Source organism: Mustela lutreola, chromosome 3 (genome assembly GCF_030435805.1).
Source record: "Mustela lutreola isolate mMusLut2 chromosome 3, mMusLut2.pri, whole genome shotgun sequence".
NCBI classification, from domain to species: Eukaryota; Metazoa; Chordata; class Mammalia; order Carnivora; family Mustelidae; genus Mustela; species Mustela lutreola.
Window position 1 is genome coordinate 86,391,800 of NC_081292.1, and position 14,005 is coordinate 86,405,804.

The 14,005-nt window shown below is 35.8% G+C and overlaps 1 non-coding gene across 1 annotated transcript; it reads left to right on the plus strand.

Moving 5' to 3' along the window:
* The first annotated feature begins 384 nt into the window (after window positions 1-384).
* Window positions 385-488, plus strand: LOC131828417 (U6 spliceosomal RNA). Its single transcript, XR_009352427.1, has one exon. It is a non-coding gene; the product is annotated as a U6 spliceosomal RNA (small nuclear RNA).
* Window positions 489-14,005: the final 13,517 nt, after the last annotated feature.

The window sequence follows — 14,005 nt, forward strand, 5'->3', positions numbered from 1 at the left end:
ACATTAGAAAGTTGCCAGGAGAGCAAATCTTCAAAGTTCTTAACACACACGCACACATTCACACACACACACAATCACAAGTGCAGGGAGTGATGGATGTGTTAACTAATCTTATTGTAATCATTTCACAATATATATGAAATTACCACACTGTACACACATAACATTGCTGCTGCTTGCCTGAGCTGGTCTCCACAGCACGTTGTAATAAACCCACATGGAGCGAAATCCTCTTTGCCCGGGCATCCCCTCTGCCTGAGAGAGTTAAATCTTAGTTAAATCTTTTCCTAAATATTTTATTATTTTTGATGCTATTGTGAATTAGATTGTTTTCTTTATTTTTTCAGATAGTTTATCATTAGAGTGTTAAAATGCTCCTGTCTTGTGCTTACTTTGGCAGCACATATACTAATAGAATGATGCATAGAAGATTAGCGTGATTACTGAACAAGGATGACATGAAAAACTGGGAAGCATTCCATATTAAAAAAACCGAATCCTCTTATCTCTGTTTTCACATTTTAAAAAAACTGAAGTGCTCACCTCAAATTATAATTACCTTAAATTCATACATATTTTAAATCAGTCATATATTTTTTTTTTAAGAAAAGGAAGAAGTATGTCAAAAACTTTAGGGATTATTATTGTCATGATTAAATCTATAATGTTTATAAAATGTTAGCACAATTAAAAAAAAAAAAACAAAAACCGAATCCTCGCCAGCATCTGTCATTTCCTGATAAACAAGTCAGGAAATGACAGATGCTGGCGAGGATGCAGAGAAAGGGGAACCCTCCTACACTGTTGGTGGGAATGCAAGCTGGTGCAGCCACTCTGGAAAACAGCATGGAGGTTCCTCAAAATGTTGAAAATAGAACTGCCCTATGACCCAGCAATTGCACTATTGGGTATTTACCCTAAAGATACAAATGTAGTGATCCAAATGTTTATAGCAGCAATGTCCACAATAGCCAAACTATGGAAAGAACCTAGATGTCCATCAACAGATGAATGGATCAAGAAGATGTGGTATATATACACAATGGAATACTATGCAGCCATCAAAAGAAATGAAATCTTGCCATTTGTGACAACATGGATGGAACTAGAGCGTATCATGCTTAGCGAAATAAGTCAAGGAGAGAAAGACAACTATCATATGATCTCCCTGATATGAGGAAGTGGTGATGCAACATGGGGGCTTAAGTGGGTAGGAAAAGAATAAATGAAACAAGATGGGATTGGGAGGGAGACAAACCATAAGTGACTCTTAATCTCACAAAACAAACTGAGGGTTGCTGGGGGGAGGGGGTTTGGGAGAAGGGGGTGGGATTATGGACATTGGGGAGGGTATGTGCTTTGGTGAGTGCTGTGAAGTGTGTAAACCTGGTGATTCACAGACCTGTACCCCTGGGGATAAAAATATATGTTTATAAAAAATAAAAAATTAAAAAAAAATACCTAAAAAAATGGGTATAAAAAAAAACGAAACAAAACAAAATTATTGTCTCTTATATATTGATCTTGTATTTGGCAGTTTTACTAAATTTGTTTATTCAAAATTTTTTGTGTGAAGATTTAGGATTTTTTTACATGTAAGTTCATGTTATCCAAAAAAAGAAAATTTTACTTCTTCCTTTTTTTTTTTTTTTTTTTTTTTTTTTTTGGAGTCTTTTATTTATTTGTGCTCCTTGTTTCTCTGGCTAGGATATCCAGTACTATGTCAAATGAGAGTAGTGAAAGTGGACACACTTGTCTTGTTTCAGATCTTTAAGGGGAAAACTTTCAAACTTTTTTGATTGAATATGAGATTAGCTCTGGGCTTGCAATATGTGTTTTTTTTTTAAATGCATTTTTTAAATTATTTTTAAAAATTTTTAATAAACATATAATGTGTTTTTATCCCTAGGGGTATAGGTCTGTGAATCACCAGGTTTACACATTTCACAGAAATCACCATAGCACATACCGTCCCCAATGTCCATACCCCCACCATCCTCTCCAAACACACCTCCCCCCAGCAACCCTCAGTCTGTTTTGTGAGATTCAGTCTTTTATGGTTTGTCTCCCTCCCAATCCCATCTTCTTTTATTTTTCTTTTCATACCCCCCAAACCGCCTATGTTGCATCTCCACTTCATCATATCAGGGAGATCATATGATAGTTGTCTTTCTCAGATTGATTTATTTTGCCAAGCATAATACCCTCTAGTTCCATCCATGTCATCACAAATAGCAGGATTTCATTTCTTTTGATGGCTGCATAGTATTCCATTGTACATATATACCACATCTTATTTTTTGATTCATCTGTTGAAGGACATTTAGGTTCTTTCCATAGTTTAACTGTTGTGGACATTGCTGCTATAAACATTTGGGTGTAGGTGCCCCTTCAGAATGCCACATTTGTATCTTTAGGGTATGTACCCAGTAATACAATCACTGGGTCATAGGGTAGTTCTATTTTCAGCTTTTTGAGGAACCTCCACGCTGTTTTCCAGAGTGGTTGCCCCAATTGCATTCCCACCAACAGTGTAGGAGGGTTGCCCTTTCTCCACATCCTCACCAGCATCTGTCATTGACTGACTTGTTGATTTTAGCCATTCTGAAAGGTGTGAGGTGGTATCTCATTCTGGTTTTGATTTGTATTTCCCTGATGCTGAGTGATGTGGAGCATTTTTTAATGTGTCTGTTGGCCATTTGGATGTGTTCTTTGCAGAAATGTCTGTTCATATCCTCTGCCCATTTCTTCATTTGATTATTTGTTCTTAGGGTGTTGAGTTTGATAAGGTCTTTATAGATTTTGGATACTGGCCCTTTATCTGGTATGTCATTTGAAAATATCTTCTCCCATTCTGACAGTTATCTTTTGGCTTTGTTAACTGTTTCCTTTGCTGTGCAAAAGCTTTTTGATCTGATGAAATCCCAATAGCTCATTTTTGCCCTTGCTTCCCTTGCCTTTGGCAATGTTCCTAGGAAGAAGTTGCTGCTGCTGGGGTCAAAGAGGTTGCTACCTGTTCTCTCCTCAAGGATTTTGATGGATTCTTTTCTCACATTATGCTTCTTCATCCATTTCCAGTCTATTTTCATGTATGATGTAAGGAAATGGTCCAATTTCATTTTTCTGCATGTGGCTGTCCAATTTTCCCAACACCATTTGTCGAAGAGGCTGCCTTTTTTCCATTGGACATTCCTTCATGCTTTGTTGATTACTTGACCATAGAGTTGAGGGTGTATTTCTGGGCTCTCTATTCTGTTCCATTGATCTATGTCTGTTTTTGTGACAGTTCCCTACTATCTTGATGATGACAACTTTGTAATAGAGCTTGAAGTCTGGAATTGTGGTGCCAACAACTTTGGCTTTCTTTTTCAATATTCCTCTGGCTATTCGAGGTATTTCCTGGTTCCATATAAATTTTAGGATTATTTGTCCCATTTCTTTGAAAAAAATGGATGGGATTTTGATAGGGATTGCATTAAATGTGTAGATTGCTTTAGGTAGCATAGACATTTTCACAATATTTGTTCTTCCAATACAGGAGCATGGAACATTTTTCCATTTCTTTGTGTCTTCTTCAATTTCTTTCATGAGTACTTTAGAGCTTTCTGAGTATAGATTCTTTGTCTCCTGGTTAGGTTTATTCCTAGGTATCTTAGGGTTTGGGGTGCAATTGTAAATGGGATTCACTCCTTAATTTCTATTTCTTCTGTCTTTTTGGTATAAAAAAATGCAACCAATTTCTGTGCATTGATTTTATATCCCGACACTTTACAGAATTGCTATACAAGTTAGAGCAGATTTGGAGTGGAGTCCTTTAAGTTTTCCACATACAGTATCATATCATCTGCAAACAGGGATAGTTTGACTTCTCTTTTGCCAATTTGGCAAAATTTGGATGCCTTTAATTTCTTTTTGTTGTCTGATTGCTGAGGCTAGGACTTCTAGTACGATGTTGAATAGCAGTGGTGATAACAGACATCCCTGCCATGTTTCTGACCTCAGCAGAAAAGTATTCAGTTTTTGTCCATTGAGAATGGTATTTGCAGTGGGTTTTTCATAGATGGCTTTCATAATATTGGTAATATGTGCCCTCTATTCCTACACTTTGAAGAGTTTTAATCAGGAAGGGATACTGCACTTTGTCAAATGCTTTTTCAGCATCTATGGAGAGTATCATATGGTTCTTGTTCTTTCTTTTATTAATGTGTTTTATCACATTGACTGATTTGCAGATGTTGAACCAACCTTGTAGCCCTGGAATAAATCCCACTTGGTCGTGGTGAATAATCCTTTTAATGTACTGTTGAATCCTATTGGCTAGTATTTTGGTGAGAATTTTCGCATCTGTGTTCATCAAGGATATTGGTCTGAAGTTTTCTTTTTTGATGGGATCCTTGTCTGCTTTGGGGATCAAGGTGATGCTGGCCTCAGAAAAAACGAGTTTGGAAGTTTTCCTTCCATTTCTATTTTTTGGGAACAGTTTCAGGAGAATAGGAATTAATTCTTCTTTAAATGTTTGGTAGAATTCCCCTGGGAAGCCATCTGGCCCGGGGCTTTTGTTTGGAGATTTTTGATGACTGTTTCAATCTCCTTACTGGTTATGGGTCTGTTCAGGTTTTCTATTTCTTCCTGGTTCAGTTGTGGTAGTTTATATGTCTCTAGGAATGTATCCATTTCTTCCAGATTGTTGAATTTGTTGTCATAGAGTTGCTCATAGTATGTTCTTATAATTGTTTGTATTTCTTTGGTGTTGGTTGTGATCTCTCCTCTTTCATTCATGGTTTTATTTATTTGGGTCCTTTCTCTTTTCTTTTTGATAAGTCTAGAAAGGGGTTTATGAATCTTATTAATTCTTTCAAAGAACCAGCTCCTAGTTTCATTGATTTGTTCTATTGTTTTTTTTTTGTTGTTGTTGTTGTTGGATTTTTTTTTTTTTTTTTGGTTTCTATTTCATTGATTACTGCTCTGATCTTTATTATTCCTCATCTCCTGCTGGGTATAGGCTTTCTTTGTTGTTCTTTCTCCAACTCCTTTAGGTGTAGGGTTATGTTGTGTATTTGAGATCTTTCTTGTTTCTTGAGAAAGGCTCGTACAGCTTTATATTTTCCTCTCAGGACTGACTTTGCTGTATCCCATAGATTTTGAACACTTTTGTTTTCATTATTATTTGTATCCATGAATTTTTTCCAATTCTTCTTTAATTTCCTGGTTGACCAATTCATTTTTTAGAAGGATGCTGTTTAGTCTCCATGTATTTGTGTTCTTTCCAAATTTCCTCTTGTGATTGAGTTCTAGTTTCAGAACATTGTGTTCTGAGAATATGCAGGGGATGATCCCAATCTATTGATAATGCTTGAGATCTGATTTATGACCCAAGATGTGGTCTATTCTGGAGAATGTTCCATGTGCAGTAGTGAAGAATGTGTATTCTGTTATTTTGGGTTGGAATGTGTTGAACCTACCTGTGATGTCCATCTTGTCCAGTGTGTCATTTAAGGCCTTTTTCCTTGTTGATCTGTTGCTTGGATGATCTGCCCATTTCAATGAGGGGAGTGTTAAATTCTGCTACTATTATTTTATTATTGTTGATGTGTTTCTTTGATTTTGTTATTAATTGGTTTATATAGTTGGCTGCTCCCATGTTAAGGACATAGATATTTAAAATTGTTAGGTCTTCTTGTTGGACAGACCCTTTGGGTATGATATAGTGTCCTTCCTCATCTCTTATTATAGTCTTTGGCTTAAAATCTAATTGATCTGATATAAGGATTGCCACCCCAGCTTTCTTCTGATGTCCATTAGCATGGTAATTTGTTTTCCACCCCCTCTCTTTAAATCTGGGGGTGTCTTAGGGTCTATGATGAGTTTCTTGGGAGGCATATTGATGGGTTTTGCTTTTTATCCATTCTGATACCCATTGTCTTTTGATTGGTGCATTTAGGCCATTTACATTCAGGGTAACTATTGAGAGATATGAATTTAGAGGCATTGTATTGCCTATAATGTAACTGTTACTGTATATTGTTTCTGTTCCTTTCTGATCTACTACTTTTAGGCTCTCTCTTTGCTTAGAGGACCCCTTTCAATATTTCTTGGAGAGTTGGTTTGGTGTTTGCAAATTCTTTCAGCTTTTGTTGGTCGTGGTAGCTTTTTAATCTCTCCTTCTATTTTCACTGATAGCCTAGCTGGATATAGTATTCTTGGCTGCATGTTTTTCTCATTTAACACTCTGAATATATCATGCCAGTTCTTTCTGGCCTGCCAGGTCTCTACTGACAATCAAATGGTTTACTGTTGTGCAATACAGACTTCTTTTCCCAGGCTGCTTTCAGGATTTTCTCTTTGTTGTTAACAGTTGTAAATTTTACTATCAGGTTACGGGGTGTGGACCTATTTTTATTGGTTTTGAGGGTCATTCTTTGCATCTCCTGGATTTTGATGTTTGTCCCTTTGCTATATTAGGGAAATTCTCTACAGAAATTCTCTCCAATATACCTTCTGCTCCCCTCTCTCTTTCTTCTTCTTCTGGGATCCCAATTATTCTAATGCTGTGTCGTTTTATGGTTTCACTTATCTCTCAAATTCTCTCCTCATGGTCCAGTATTTGTTTGTCTCTCTTTTGCTCAGCTTCTTTATTCTCCATCATTTGGTCTTCTATATCACTAATTCTTTTGCCTCATTTATCCTAGCAGTAAGAACTTCCATTTTTTATTGCACCTCATTAATAGCTCTTTTGATTTCAACTTGGTTATATTTTAGTTCTTTTATTTCTCCAGAAAGGGCTTTTATCTCTCTAGAGAGGGTTTCTCTAATATCTTCCATGCCTTTTTCGAGCCCAGCTAGAACCTTGAGAGTTGTCATTCTGAACTCTAGTTCTGTCATATTACCAATGTCTGTTTTGATTAGGTCCCTAGCCTTTGGTACTGCCTCTCGTTCTTTCTCTTGTGGTGAGTTTTTCCAGCTTGTCATTTTGAGCAGATAAGAATATATAAAGGAGCAAATAAAATGCTAAAAAGGTGGTAAAGACCCCAGGAAAATGTGCTTTAACCAAATCAGAAGAGACCCCCAAGTTTTGGGAGAACGAAAGGTGATAAAAAAGAAGTTCAAGGGGGAAAAAAAGGTTTAAAAAAAGAAAACAAGGAAAAAATATTAAAAAAGAAAAAAAATATATATATATACTGGACTTGTGACTAGAACAGGGTCACTCACTTAATTTTGGGAATATTTTGGTCTCGTAGAAGAAACTACTTACCAAGATTTTAAAGGATGAAAAACATATAAGGGTAGGCACAATGAAGGGATGGAATAAACCTATAAAAATGAGGGAAAAAATTTAATTTCTAAAAAATAAGTTGATAGAGCAAGTTGGTTGGGACAATAAAGAAAGATAAACTGGAGAGAATTTGCTCAGGCTGGACACTAGAACAATCTTGGAGCTAGATTTAGGGTATATTTTGATCTATTAGGAGAAGTTATACCCCAAATTTTTTAGAAGAAAAAACCCTATGTGTAAAAAAATATATAGTTAGATACAATGGAGGATAAAATATGACTATAATAATGAAGGTTAAAAATAGATTATTATTTTTTATAGGTATTTTAAAAATAAACTAGTTTAAAAAAATCATTAAAAGAGGAAAGGGTAAAAGTTAAAAAAAATTAGAAGAAAAAAGAAAAAAATATAACTGCAAGACTAAAGAATCATTGGGAGAAAGCCATGAATTCCTTGTTTTGGTTTCTTCTCCTCCGGAATTCCACTGTTCTCCTTAGTAAGTGAAGTTGATCTTGGCTGGGTTTCTTGTTGGTCTTCTGGGGAAGGGGCCTGTTGTATTGATTCTCAAGTGTCTTTGCCCGAGATGGATTTGTCCTGCCCTTACCAGAGCTCTTCAGTGCACCCTCAGAGAAAAGTACTTAATCACTCCCATCTTCCCGGCCTCTGGCCATGCTTGGAGAAAAGTGCTCTGTCACTCGCACTTGGAGAAAAGTCCTTGGTCATTCTCATCTCCCTGTCCTCTGGCTGTGCTTGGATAAAAGAGCTCAATTACTCCTGTCTCCCTGGCCCTTGGCCATGCTCCAAGCTCACCCTGCCTATGCCTGGTTCAAAGTAACCCTGGGTTGAGAGCTCACTCCTCAGCTTTGTCTCTGTAGCCGGCTTCCCCACTCTAATACCTGTGAGTTCTGTGACACTCAGATACCCCTGGTCCTTCTGTGACCCTGAGGGACCTGGGGCTATGCTGACCCCACTTGGGCTTCACTCTGGTTTAGCCTCTGGGTTGATATCCCTCAGTGGATCAAACTTTTAAAAAGTCCTGATTTTGTGCTCTGTTGCTCCACAGCTTGCCAGGAGCTGGCCCCTCCCCCAGCGGTCTACATTCCCGTTCTTTGGGTTCACTTTTCCGCTGGTTCTACCTTTCAGAAAGTGATCAATTTTCTGTTTCTAGAATTGTTGCTCTCCTTCTCTTTGATCGCCCATTGGATTTGTAGGTGTTTGCAATGGTTAGATAAGCTATCTAGCTGATCTCTTGCTACCTGATGTCGTCTCAGCCTGCTACTTCTCCGCCATCTTGAATCCTTCCATGGAATATGTGGTTTTTATTATGTTGATGTGTATTCTTTCTGTACCCAGTTTGGTGAGTATTTTTATTATGAAAGGGTGTTCAATTTTGTCAAATGCCTTTTCTGCATATATTGAGTTGATCATATGAGTTTTTATTGATCATTCTATTAATATAATGCATCACACTTACTGATATGTGCTGGTGAATTCAGTTTTGTAGCATTTTGTAGAGAATTTTTACATTTTTATTTATCAGGGATATTATCCAGTAGTTCTTTTTGTTGCTGCTTTGTTTTTGTTTTGTTTTGTTTTGGTTTGGTTTTTGTAGTGCTCCTGTCTGGTTTTGATATCAAGATAATGCTGGCTTTGTAAAATGTGCCTCAGAGTATTTCAACTTTTTGGGAAGGGTTTTTAAAGTATTTGTATTATTTCTTCTTAAAATGTTTGGTAGAATTCACTGTAGAAATCATCTGATTCTGGACTTTTATTTGTTAGAAGGTTTTTATTACAGATTCAATCTCCTTACCCCTTATTGGTCTGTTCACATTTTTTTATGTCCTTATGATTCAGTCTTGATAGGTTGTATGTGCCTAGGAATTTGTCCATTTCCTCTAGGCTTTCGATTCGCTGGCATTTAACTGTCTTTTATCCTTTATATTTCTGTGGTATCTGTTATAATGTCTCCTTTTCCATTTCTGATTTTATTGAGTCTTCTTTTTTCTGAGTTAGTATAGCTGTCTTTTTTTAATTTACCATTACCAAGTCTAATTTTATTTACCATTTAAAAAAACTTTCTAGTTTTTTAATTCTATGTTTCATTTATTTCTGCCCTAATTTTTATTTTTTTCCTTCCTTTTGCTACTTTTAAGTTTACTTTGTTCTTTTTGTAGTTTTTTTGAGCTGTTATATTAAGTTCTTCATTTGAAATCTTTTTTATATATACATTTATAGCTATAAAATTTCCTTTTATAACTGCTTTGCTGTGTCTCATAATTTTTTGTTATATATTTTTTTATTTTCCTCAAGATGTATTTTTATTCCCACTTTGTCTTCTTTTTTTGATTTTTTTCTTGTTTAAAAATGTGTATGTCTGTGCATTTGTAAATTTTCCAAATTTCCTTCTGTATTGATGTCTAGTTTCATATTATTTTGGCTGGAAATATACTCGATATGCTTTCTATATTATTGATTTTGGGGGGACTCTTGTTTTGTGGTTTAAAATGTGATCTATCCTAGAAAATTTTCCACGTGTGTTTGAGAAGAATATTTATTATGATACTATTGGATGGAATATCCTGTCAATATGTTAGGTTCATTTGACATAGTTCTTGTTTGTTTGTTTGTTTGTTTTGTTTTGTTTGTTTATTTGTTTGAGAGAGCAGGGCAGAGAGAATGAGCAAGGGGTAAGGGCAGAGACAGAGTGAGAAGACCCCCTCCTGAGCCGGGAGCCAAATGTGGGACTCTATCTCAGGACCCTGGGATCACGACCTGAGCCAAAGGCAAAGGCTTAACTGACTGAGCCATCCAGTTGTCCAGGCATAGTGTTTAAATTCACTATTTTCTTATTGATTTTCTGTCTGGATGATCTATCCATATGTAAGAGTGGGGTATTATTGTCCCCAGATACTATTGTATTGCTATTTATTTCTCCTTTCTGTTTTGTTAGTGTTTGTTTTATATATTTATGTGGCTCAATATTAGGTACATGATATTTACAATTACTGTATTGATGAATTGATGACACTTTTCTTATTGTATAATGACCTTCTTTGACTCCTGTGGTGATTTTTAGCTTATATAAACCCTATTTTGTCTGTTATAGTTATTGCTACCCTTGTTTTCTTTTGTTATCATTAGCTTGGAATATCTTTTTCCATCCCTTTACTCTCTGCCCATGTGTGTCCTTAAAGCTAAAGTGATTCTTTTATACGCAACATATTGTTGGATCTTGTGTTTTTTGCTTGTTTTTTTAATCTGTTCTAGCCTATGTCTTCCAACTGGATGATTCCATTCACTTACAGTTAAAGTAATTATTGATAGGTAAGGACTTAACTTTTGCCTTTCATTCTTTTTATATTTCATGATTTATTTAAAATTTAGTTAATATATAGTGTAATATTAGTTTCAGGAGTAGAATTTCGTAATTCACCATTTACATATAACATTCAATGCTCATCACAAGTGACCTCCTAATAATTATTACTGGCTTAGCCCATTCCCCTGCCCATCTCCCCTCCAGAAACAATCAGTTTGTTACTTATACTTAAGTGTATTATGGTTTGCCTTCCCCTCCCTTTTTTTTTTTAATTTTTTTCTTTCCCCAGTGTTTATCTGTTTTGTTTCTCTGTTAATTGTTTGCTCTTTTGTAGATTCTCTGCTCTTTATTTCCTGTCTTGTTCTCTTTGTTTGTAATCGGATGACTTTTTGTGGCAGTATGTTTTAACTTCTTTATCAAAATCTTTTGTGTATCTACTACATATTTTTATATTTACCATTAAGCTTATATAAAATACATTAGTTATAACATTCCATTTTATGTTGAAAACAACTGAACTTCAATAATGTACAGAAAATTTATACTTCTCCTATAACAACAGGTTATTGATGTTTTTACATTTTAGATCATTTTTATATTGTACTTTCAATAACAAATGATTGCAGTTATAGTTATTTTTAATAGGCTTTTTTTTAACTTTTAAACTAGACTAGTAAATGTTTTATATATCACCATTACAATATTAGAGAATCTGGTTTTGACTATACATTTACCTTTAGCAATAAATAAGGAGCCATCCATGCATCCATGTTGCCATCTTGATGACATCACCATCCCCACATCTTCAGTAAGTGTTACTTTATATTTATCTTTTTTTAAAAGATTTTATTTGTTTATTTGACATAGCTCAAGTTGGCAGAGTGGCAGGCAGAGGAAGATCGAGAGGCAGGCTTATTACCCAGCAGTGAGCCCAATGCAGGTCTTAATCCCAGGACCCTGGGATCATGACCTGAGCCAAAGGCAGCTGCTTAACCGATTGAGTCACCCAGGGACCCCTAAATTTTACTTTAGTAATATATGACCATTTTTTATTTCTACTAATAGACATATCAATTTTATTGCTTTTAATATTAAGGTCTTCTCCTTAGCATCATTATCATCTATTTCTTTTTCAATTTTATAAGTGTTGTTTACATTTGTGGTGGTAAGTATGTAATCCATGTATGTATGTGGTGGTATGTAAGTAATTCAAATATGAATTTTAAACTCTAGATCATATGCTCCATTGTGGCAGATATTTGTCTTATTCATCACACCCACAAAAAATTAGTACTAAATAGGTCTTTGTTGATTGACTGAATGAATTAAGTCTTCTGACATAGCTGACCAAACCAGAGATAAAGGAGAAAATATAATGATTGTCAAATGGGTGAACCTGAGATAAAAAGACACTTTTAGCTTAGTTAGTTTGATATACACTCCGGATAACATTCCAATTTTGCATGGATTTTTAGAAAGCAAACAACTCCTCTCCTAAATAATAAATTTATTAATTGCCTTCCTTATGAGTCCTGATAGCAGTCAGTTTTGTGGGTTTCTGATTCCATTTCAAGATGTTGAATGTCTGTTTGATTTATGTAATAGGCAACAGTGTCATGAGGAAAGACTTGTAGGATAAAATTTCTTAAAGACGGGAACACAGATGGCTGCCTATGGACTGTGAGGTGGGTGTTAATGAAAATGCATTGAGCAGTAAGGGAAGGGCAGCTCACAACCATAGGAAAGGTGCCCTGTGTTTTTGTTTTGTTTTGTTTTGTTTTACAAACAGATACCATTTCCCCTCCCCATGGAAATTTTCAAATTTACTTTGCTCTAACAACCACAAATACTTAGGACATTATGAACACGATATGGGCATTAAAGGAAAAAATAAACAAAAATTTAAGTAAATGTTAAGTGTTTATCATTATTTTAGCCATGCTTTTCTATGCTTAACTGCTCAAAGAAATGACACAGTCTGGTTTCTAAATATTATACCAGGCTGTTAAACTAATGCAAAGGGTTTTATGGAATTTTCTATAACACCATCTAGATTTTCTACATTGGCTCTCACTCCTGAAAATTTTCAGTTTATAAATGTGCATGCATTGAAACAGCATATATTTACTATAATAATATTCACTGGTTATTTACCTGGTTTATTACTGTATTTTGATCCTTTCTAATTGTTCACTTTCTTCCATGTTTCCCCCTTATTTCTACAAATGTCAATCCATCACATGTTATGTAAAGTGAAACAAAGAGGAACAGCTGTTAGTAGAAAGGATTAATAGGTGATTTGGTGTTACTCTGTGAGATATTAAGTAAGAGGCGAGGTTTTTCCATATCAGCATTTTAATATATTTCAGTAATACAGCATAGTTGTTATGCTTTAATTAAACCTTCATTAAGTCTTTATATATATATATTTTTCCTAACTCACAAGTCTGCCCTTCATGTCCCATTCAAAATCCACTCATTTTATGGAATAATTGTTTTATCTTCCCAGTACAATCTTTATTTAAATTATTGCTCTGGTGTGCTCCTTTGGCAGCACAGATATTATCTTATTGTTCTGGGTATACAAAAGGATAGGAATGGAATATTTTGTAATATGATATTTTGTCCTTTCTACACTACAGAGTCTGTGTAAGCATTCTTTGATCGGAGACCTAAGGAGGAGGTCCAAATTGACTAAAAGCAAACAGAAAAAAAGAAAATGTTCTCAGCCCTTTCTTGTAGTTTCATTTGCAGGAACCAAAAAGGCAAAGACATTAAAAAGGTTTTTTTCTTATTTTTTAAAATTAATTTTAAATTTTTTATTGGAATATGCTCCCTTAAACATATCTGATACCATGAATAAAAAACCAAAGTAATCCACCATTCTTTCATGATGTTGCCTTTAAACATGTTGCCTTTAAAAAATTTACATAGTAGTCTCATCTGTAGAGTAGATGAGCCTTGACTCAAAAGTGTCATCATAGACTGTGGTGAAACTTGTCTTGCCACCCGCCCGCTGTTCCTGCCATAGCAGGCTCTCCTGCTTCACGACCGTTTCCCGACAGCAAGGCCAATGGCTCCTTCTCTTCTCCCGGGGCGGCGTGCTGTGCCTTCCCCAGACATGCTCTTGGGGAGCGCAGTGACATACGTGTCCCTTTCCTGAAGGCTGTTTCCACAGGCGCAACCATGCCTCTCTCCCAGGCAGAGGGGATGCCCAGGCTAAGAGGATTTCGCTCCATACGGGTTTCTCCCACCTTGCTTCGGAGACTATGTTCAGGCAAGCAGCATCAGCATCCCACAGAACTGACACTGATTTCCCAGCGAATGCTGTGCTTTCCCAGAGCGGATGCATGTACAAAGAGGCTTTTGCTCTATGCGGGTTTCTCCCACCATACTGCGAATACTAGGCTAAG